The sequence below is a fragment of the Salvelinus alpinus genome, chromosome 35 (assembly GCF_045679555.1).
Source record: "Salvelinus alpinus chromosome 35, SLU_Salpinus.1, whole genome shotgun sequence".
In the NCBI taxonomy this organism is placed as follows: Eukaryota; Metazoa; Chordata; class Actinopteri; order Salmoniformes; family Salmonidae; genus Salvelinus; species Salvelinus alpinus.
Genome location: NC_092120.1, coordinates 10,525,027 through 10,532,042, shown reverse-complemented (window position 1 = coordinate 10,532,042; position 7,016 = coordinate 10,525,027). Strand labels below are relative to the sequence as shown.

At 45.6% G+C, this 7,016-nt stretch overlaps 1 pseudogene; it reads left to right on the top strand.

Moving 5' to 3' along the window:
* Nucleotides 1-3,254: 3,254 nt before the first annotated feature.
* LOC139564527 (purine nucleoside phosphorylase-like) lies at nucleotides 3,255-6,509 on the top strand (annotated as a pseudogene).
* The last annotated feature ends 507 nt before the right edge of the window (nucleotides 6,510-7,016 follow it).

Sequence of the window (7,016 nt, the reverse complement as noted above, 5' to 3'; positions counted from 1 at the left end):
CCATGTATTATATGGAACCTTTAATACATATTTTTCCTTTGCAGCTCGGAGGTTGTAGATTCATGACAAATATACTGTATGTTGACTAGTAAAGTGATTTCCAAGCATTGTGCTCAGAGAGCTACAGGTAACTGCCAACATAATGGAAACTTGAGTAAATGAGGAATACAAAGTATATTGAAAGCAGGTGCTTCCACACAGGTGTAGTTTCTGAGTTAATTAAGCAATTAACCTCCCATCATGCTTAGGGTCATGTAGAGAAATGCTGTGCAGGCTATTATTTTGGATACCATGGCTCTGTCCCAATAGGATGACATGGCCCCCATCCACAGGACACGGGTGGTCGGTCACTGGATAGTTTGATTAGCATGAAAACGATGTAAACCGTATATCATGACGTTCTCAGTCACCAGATCGCAACCCAATAAAACACTTAAGGGAGATTCTGGAGCGGTGCCTGAGACAGCGTTTTCCACTACCATCAACAAAACACCAAATTATGGAATTTCTCATGGAAGAATGGTGTCGCATCCCTCCAATAGAGTTCCAGACACTAGTAGAATCTATGCCAAGGTGCATTGAAGCTGTCCTGGCTCGTGGTGGCCCAAAACCCTATTAAGACACTTTATGTTGGTGTTGCCTTTATGTTGGCAGTTGCCTGTATTCTCTGTATACTATCATATTACTGTATTATATTACAGTATTATTCATATTATTAATAGTAGCAGATTATTGGTAAGATTAGGAGAGATGCAATGCAATAGTATTCACTCCATATGTCCCATCGATAAGCCAGTATTGTTTGGGCTGTGCTCTGCTCCAGGTTTGATCCGGATCATTTACATTTACATTTAAGTCATTTAGCAGACGCTCTTATCCAAAGCGACTTACAAATTGGTGCATTCACCTTATGATATCCAGTGGAACAACCACTTTACAATAGTGCATCTAACTCTTTTAAGGGGGGGGGGGGTTAGAAGGATTACTTTATCCTATCCTAGGTATTCCTTAAAGAGGTGGGGTTTCAGGTGTCTCCGGAAGGTGGTGATTGACTCCGCTGACCTGGCGTCGTGAGGGAGTTTGTTCCACCATTGGGGTGCCAGAGCAGCGAACAGTTTTGAGTGGGCTGAGCGGGAACTGTACTTCCTCAGAGGTAGGGAGGCGAGCAGGCCAGAGGTGGATGAACGCAGTGCCCTTGTTTGGGTGTAGGGCCTGATCAGAGCCTGAAGGTACGGAGGTGCCGTTCCCCTCACAGCTCCGTAGGCAAGCACCATGGTCTTGTAGCGGATGCGAGCTTCAACTGGAAGCCAGTGGAGAGAGCGGAGGAGCGGGGTGACGTGAGAGAACTTGGGAAAGTTGAACACCAGATGGGCTGCGGCGTTCTGGATGAGTTGTAGGGGTTTAATGGCACAGGCAGGGAGCCCAGCCAACAGCGAGTTGCAGTAATCCAGACGGGAGATGACAAGTGCCTGGATTAGGACCTGCGCCGCTTCCTGCGTGAGGCAGGGTCGTACTCTGCGAATGTTGTAGAGCATGAACCTACAGGAACGGGTCACCGCCTTGATGTTAGTTGAGAACGACAGGGTGTTGTCCAGGATCACGCCAAGGTTCTTAGCACTCTGGGAGGAGGACACAATGGAGTTGTCAACCGTGATGGCGAGATCATGGAACGGGCAGTCCTTCCCCGGGAGGAAGAGCAGCTCCGTCTTGCCGAGGTTCAGCTTGAGGTGGTGATCCGTCATCCACACTGATATGTCTGCCAGACATGCAGAGATGCGATTCACCACCTGGTTATCAGAGGGGGGAAAGGAGAAGATTAATTGTGTGTCGTCTGCATAGCAATGATAGGAGAGACCATGTGAGGATATGACAGAGCCAAGTGACTTGGTGTATAGCGAGAATAGGAGAGGGCCTAGAACAGAGCCCTGGGGGACACCAGTGGTGAGAGCACGTGGTGCGGAGACAGATTCTCGCCACGCCACCTGGTAGGAGCGACCTGTCAGGTAGGACGCAATCCAAGCGTGGGCCGCGCCGGAGATGCCCAGCTCGGAGAGGGTGGAGAGGAGGATCTGATGGTTCACAGTATCAAAGGCAGCCGATAGGTCTAGAAGGATGAGAGCAGAGGAGAGAGAGTTAGCTTTAGCAGTGCGGAGCGCCTCCGTGACACAGAGAAGAGCAGTCTCAGTTGAATGACTAGTCTTTGAAACCTGACTGATTTGGATCAAGAAGGTCATTCTGAGAGAGATAGCAGGAGAGCTGGCCAAGGACGGCACGTTCAAGAGTTTTGGAGAGAAAAGAAAGAAGGGATACTGGTCTGTAGTTGTTGACATCGGAGGGATCGAGTGTAGGTTTTTTCAGAAGGGGTGCAACTCTCGCTCTCTTGAAGACGGAAGGGACGTAGCCAGCGGTCAAGGATGAGTTGATGAGCGAGGTGAGGTAAGGGAGAAGGTCTCCGGAAATGGTCTGGAGAAGAGAGGAGGGGATAGGGTCAAGCGGGCAGGTTGTTGGGCGGCCGGCCGTCACAAGACGCGAGATTTCATCTGGAGAGAGAGGGGAGAAAGAGGTCAAAGCACAGGGTAGGGCAGTGTGAGCAGAACCAGCGGTGTCGTTTGACTTAGCAAACGAGGATCGGATGTCGTCGACCTTCTTTTCAAAATGGTTGACGAAGTCATCAGCAGAGAGGGAGGAGGGGGGAGGAGGGGGAGGAGGATTCAAGAGGGAGGAGAAGGTGGCAAAGAGCTTCCTAGGGTTAGAGGCAGATGCTTGGAATTTAGAGTGGTAGAAAGTGGCTTTAGCAGCGGAGACAGAAGAGGAGAATGTAGAGAGGAGGGAGTGAAAGGATGCCAGGTCCGCAGGGAGGCGAGTTTTCCTCCATTTCCGCTCGGCTGCCCGGAGCCCTGTTCTGTGAGCTCGCAGTGAGTCGTCGAGCCACGGAGCAGGAGGGGAGGACCGAGCCGGCCTGGAGGATAGGGGACATAGAGAGTCAAAGGATGCAGAAAGGGAGGAGAGGAGGGTTGAGGAGGCAGAATCAGGAGATAGGTTGGAGAAGGTTTGAGCAGAGGGAAGAGATGATAGGATGGAAGAGGAGAGAGTAGCGGGGGAGAGAGAGCGAAGGTTGGGACGGCGCGATACCATCCGAGTAGGGGCAGTGTGGGAAGTGTTGGATGAGAGCGAGAGGGAAAAGGATACAAGGTAGTGGTCGGAGACTTGGAGGGGAGTTGCAATGAGATTAGTGGAAGAACAGCATCTAGTAAAGATGAGGTCAAGCGTATTGCCTGCCATGTATCATGCAGGGGATCCGGTTCCCCTGCATGTCAGATGCCTACAGTAAGGACCTGAGGAAGCTAGCTCTGGATATCAGTCATGAGCTGGACTATACCAACTTTGTGCGGGAAGGGGTGTACTGCATGGTGAGCGTGCCCAACTTCGAGACCATCGCTGAGGCACGCATGTTGCAGGTCTTGGGGTGCGACTCTGTGGGTGAGTGGAGACAACACAGGCCTACGAGGTACAACCACAAACAGATTTTCATCACCAGAACTGGCTATGACTTGAGCGACAAATTACAATTAATGTTAAGAAATGTTCAATTAAAGTTTAAAGGGATAATAGCTAGATATTTAATATAACTTGTGGTTCAAAATGCTGGATCAAGATCAAGCATCTTCTCAGTAAGGGGATGTTTTGTCAGAGCCAAGTGACCACCAGCCCACAACATGGTTTAACAACGATGTAAACACAGACGAGGCTTGCTCACTCTCCTTTTCCCCTTTTTAGTTCATTAACACTGCTCTAATCGGACCTCCCTCGTAAAAAAAAAACTTGCTGAGCTCGTTAATAAATGATGGCGCTAGCTCTGCTAACAGAGCCGACGCATGCTAATTAACTTAGCGATTAGGTCAACAGATAGACCAACAGGCTGTGACGCTAATTGGTCTGATGATTTGATCCCAGATCAAAATACAACACAAACAAATATCCGTAACAATGTACAGTGGGCAGAACTAACGCATGACCTCTTTCATTATCCACTCCCCCTAAGAACATGTATTTTGACCACTTGTTACCTTAAGAGCTTGTTGTTGTTGTTGTAGCCAAGCGATGACAAAGAAAATACATTTTGGTTCCTTGTTTTGGTGACCTATTGAGTTATTACTCCTGTGAGTGTGTTCTTAGTCCAATTCAGGTCTGCCAATCCATCATTTTTTATATGGTGTTTTTTCTTTACCTTGCTTGAGTTTCAGCTTAGTGGAGGCTCTGTTTGAGTTAGTGAGTCTGTTGGTTAAATAAGTATTTGAATTCATTTGCTTTTTGGTTATGCCTGTAAAACATGTTTCGTCGTTGTATTCGTACGGTATGTACCTGTGTAAATTGTATCCATGTTTTTATCATGGTTTTAATGATGTGTGAGATCTGGCCCGTGTTCCCATTAAATACTAACAGTGGGAATGGGACCAAAGCTCAGGGAATGGGACCAAAGCTCAGGGAATGGGACCAAAGCTCAGGGAATGAGACCAAAGCTCAGGGGGCAGTACACAGAGGGGGTTATTAATGATGCAGAATAGTATAACCAACTCTCCACACACACACACATAAGCATGACCCAGTGCCACCCACAACCCTGTTGGATATTTTGCAAATGTTTTTCTCTCTGCCCCTCCCCTCACCTTCACCCTCGTGTCCCTGTCTGCACTCCCCACCCCCTTTCCTCTACCCCCTTAGGCATGAGTACGGTCCCAGAGGTAACAGTGGCCAAGCACTGTGGCCTGAGGGTCTTTGGTCTCTCACTCATTACCAATAAGGTATTGATTGACTTCTCTTATTGCTGTATATCGTTTTATGTACCTTATCTGCACACACTGTGAACAGCTCAGCGTATCTATTCTGTCATCTGTTGACTAGCTTTTGAGTATGGTACAGGAGCATCTTAATTATGGCTGCATCCCGCTAACGGGATCGATATGACAACAGCCAGTGAAAGTGCAGGGCGCCAAATTCAAACAACAGAAATCTAATTTTATATCATTTTAAAGGTAATCTTGTTGTTAATCCCACCAAGTGTCCAATTTCAAATATGCTTTTCAGCGAAAGCACTACAAACGATTATGTTAGGTCACAACCAAACCACAATAAGCACAGCCATTTTTCCAGCGAAATATAGCAGTCACAAAAAGCTGAAATAGAGATCAAATTAATCACTAACCTTTGATGATCTTCATCAGATGACACTCATAGGACTTCATGTTACACAATACATGCATGTTTTGTTTGATAAAGTTCATATTTATATAAAAAAAATCTGAGTTTACATTGGCGCGTTACATTCACTAGTTCTGAAAACATCAAGTGATTTTGCATAGCCACATCGTTTCAACAGAAATACTCATCATAAATAAATACAAGTTATACACATGGAATTATAGATATACCTCTCCTTAATGCAACCACTGTGTCAGATTTTTAAAAAACCTTACGGAAAAAGCAAACCATGCAATAATCTGAGACGGAGCTCAGAACAATAGCCAAATTACCCGCCATGTTGGAGTCAACAGAAACCAGAAAATACATGATAAATGTTTCCTCACCTTTGATGAACTTCATCAGAATGCAGTCCTAGGAATCCCAGGTCCACAATAAATGCTTGATTTGTTCGATAATGTCCGTTATTTATGTCCAATTAGCTACTTTGGTTAGCGCGTTTGGTAAACAATTCCAAAGTCACAAAGTGCGTCCACTATAACGTGACGAAATGTCCAAAAGTTCCATAACAGTCAGTAGAAACATGTCAAACGATGTACGGAATCAATCTTTAGAATGTTGTTAACATATATCTTAAATAATGTTCCAACCGGAGAATTAGATTGACTTCAGTTGAGCGATGGAACGGAACTGCCTATCACGTGAACGCGTGTGGTCAAAGCATGGTCAGCTCGTGGCAGTGGTGACTAATTCCTGTCTCCTTCGGCCCCCCTTCACATTAGAGTCATCAGACAAAGTTCTATTGACTGTTGACATCTAGTGGAAGCCGTAGGAAGTGAAAACTCATCCATATCTCGCTGTAATTTCAATGAGAGCTTGGTTAAAAATCTGCCACCCTCAGAAAAAATCCAAACAGGAAGTGAAACTTCTCAGGTTTTTGCCTGCCATATGAGTTCTGTTATACTCACAGACATATTTCAAACAGTTTTAGAAACTTCAGAGTGTTTTCCATCCAATACTAATAATAATATGCAAATATTAGCAACTATGACTGAGGAGCAGGCCGTTTACTCTAGGCACCTCTGTGCACCTTTCATCCAAGCTACTCAATACTGCCCCTGCAGCCATAAGAAGTTAATGTATTCTTATTATCATTGTGAAGGTCTCCCTGGACTACAGCCGTGAGGAGAAGGTGAACCATTAGGAGGTCCTGGAGATCAGCAAGATGAAGGTGGAGCATCTGCAGATGATGCTTAACACACTTATCGCCCGCTCCCACCAGCTGGACGAGGGCATCAATGTCAACTGAAGGGGGAGTGGGATGGAGATAGAGAGACATACTCTAATGTTGAAGCAACACTCTCTCTCACACACAGACACACACAGAAATGTGCCCTGACATGTGCACACATGCACAAGTACATATCATTCACTGTGAATCTTTACAAAAATCAACCACCCATGATGAAAGAATTTAGTCAATTTTCTAGTTTAATAAAATGTCCTAAAGTAGTTTTTTTTACACAAGAACCAGTCTGTTAAATGTAAATGCTTATTTGATGATAGGGCACTGACATGAGAATATGTAATACTCCCTTTTAAGATCAGCTGAAGAGGTGCCACTACCAGTTGTACAACTGAACGCCTGAATGTCTTCTGCATTTAACCCAACCTAGGTATCCCCCTTTCCCTTTCCTTACCTAAGGATATTCAGAGAGAGAGAGATTATACATTAATTCCACAAAATGTTTTTCTCCCAAAAAGAAATGTGAAAAGCCTCCAATCAGAAAATATCATTTACTGACAAATACTGGGCA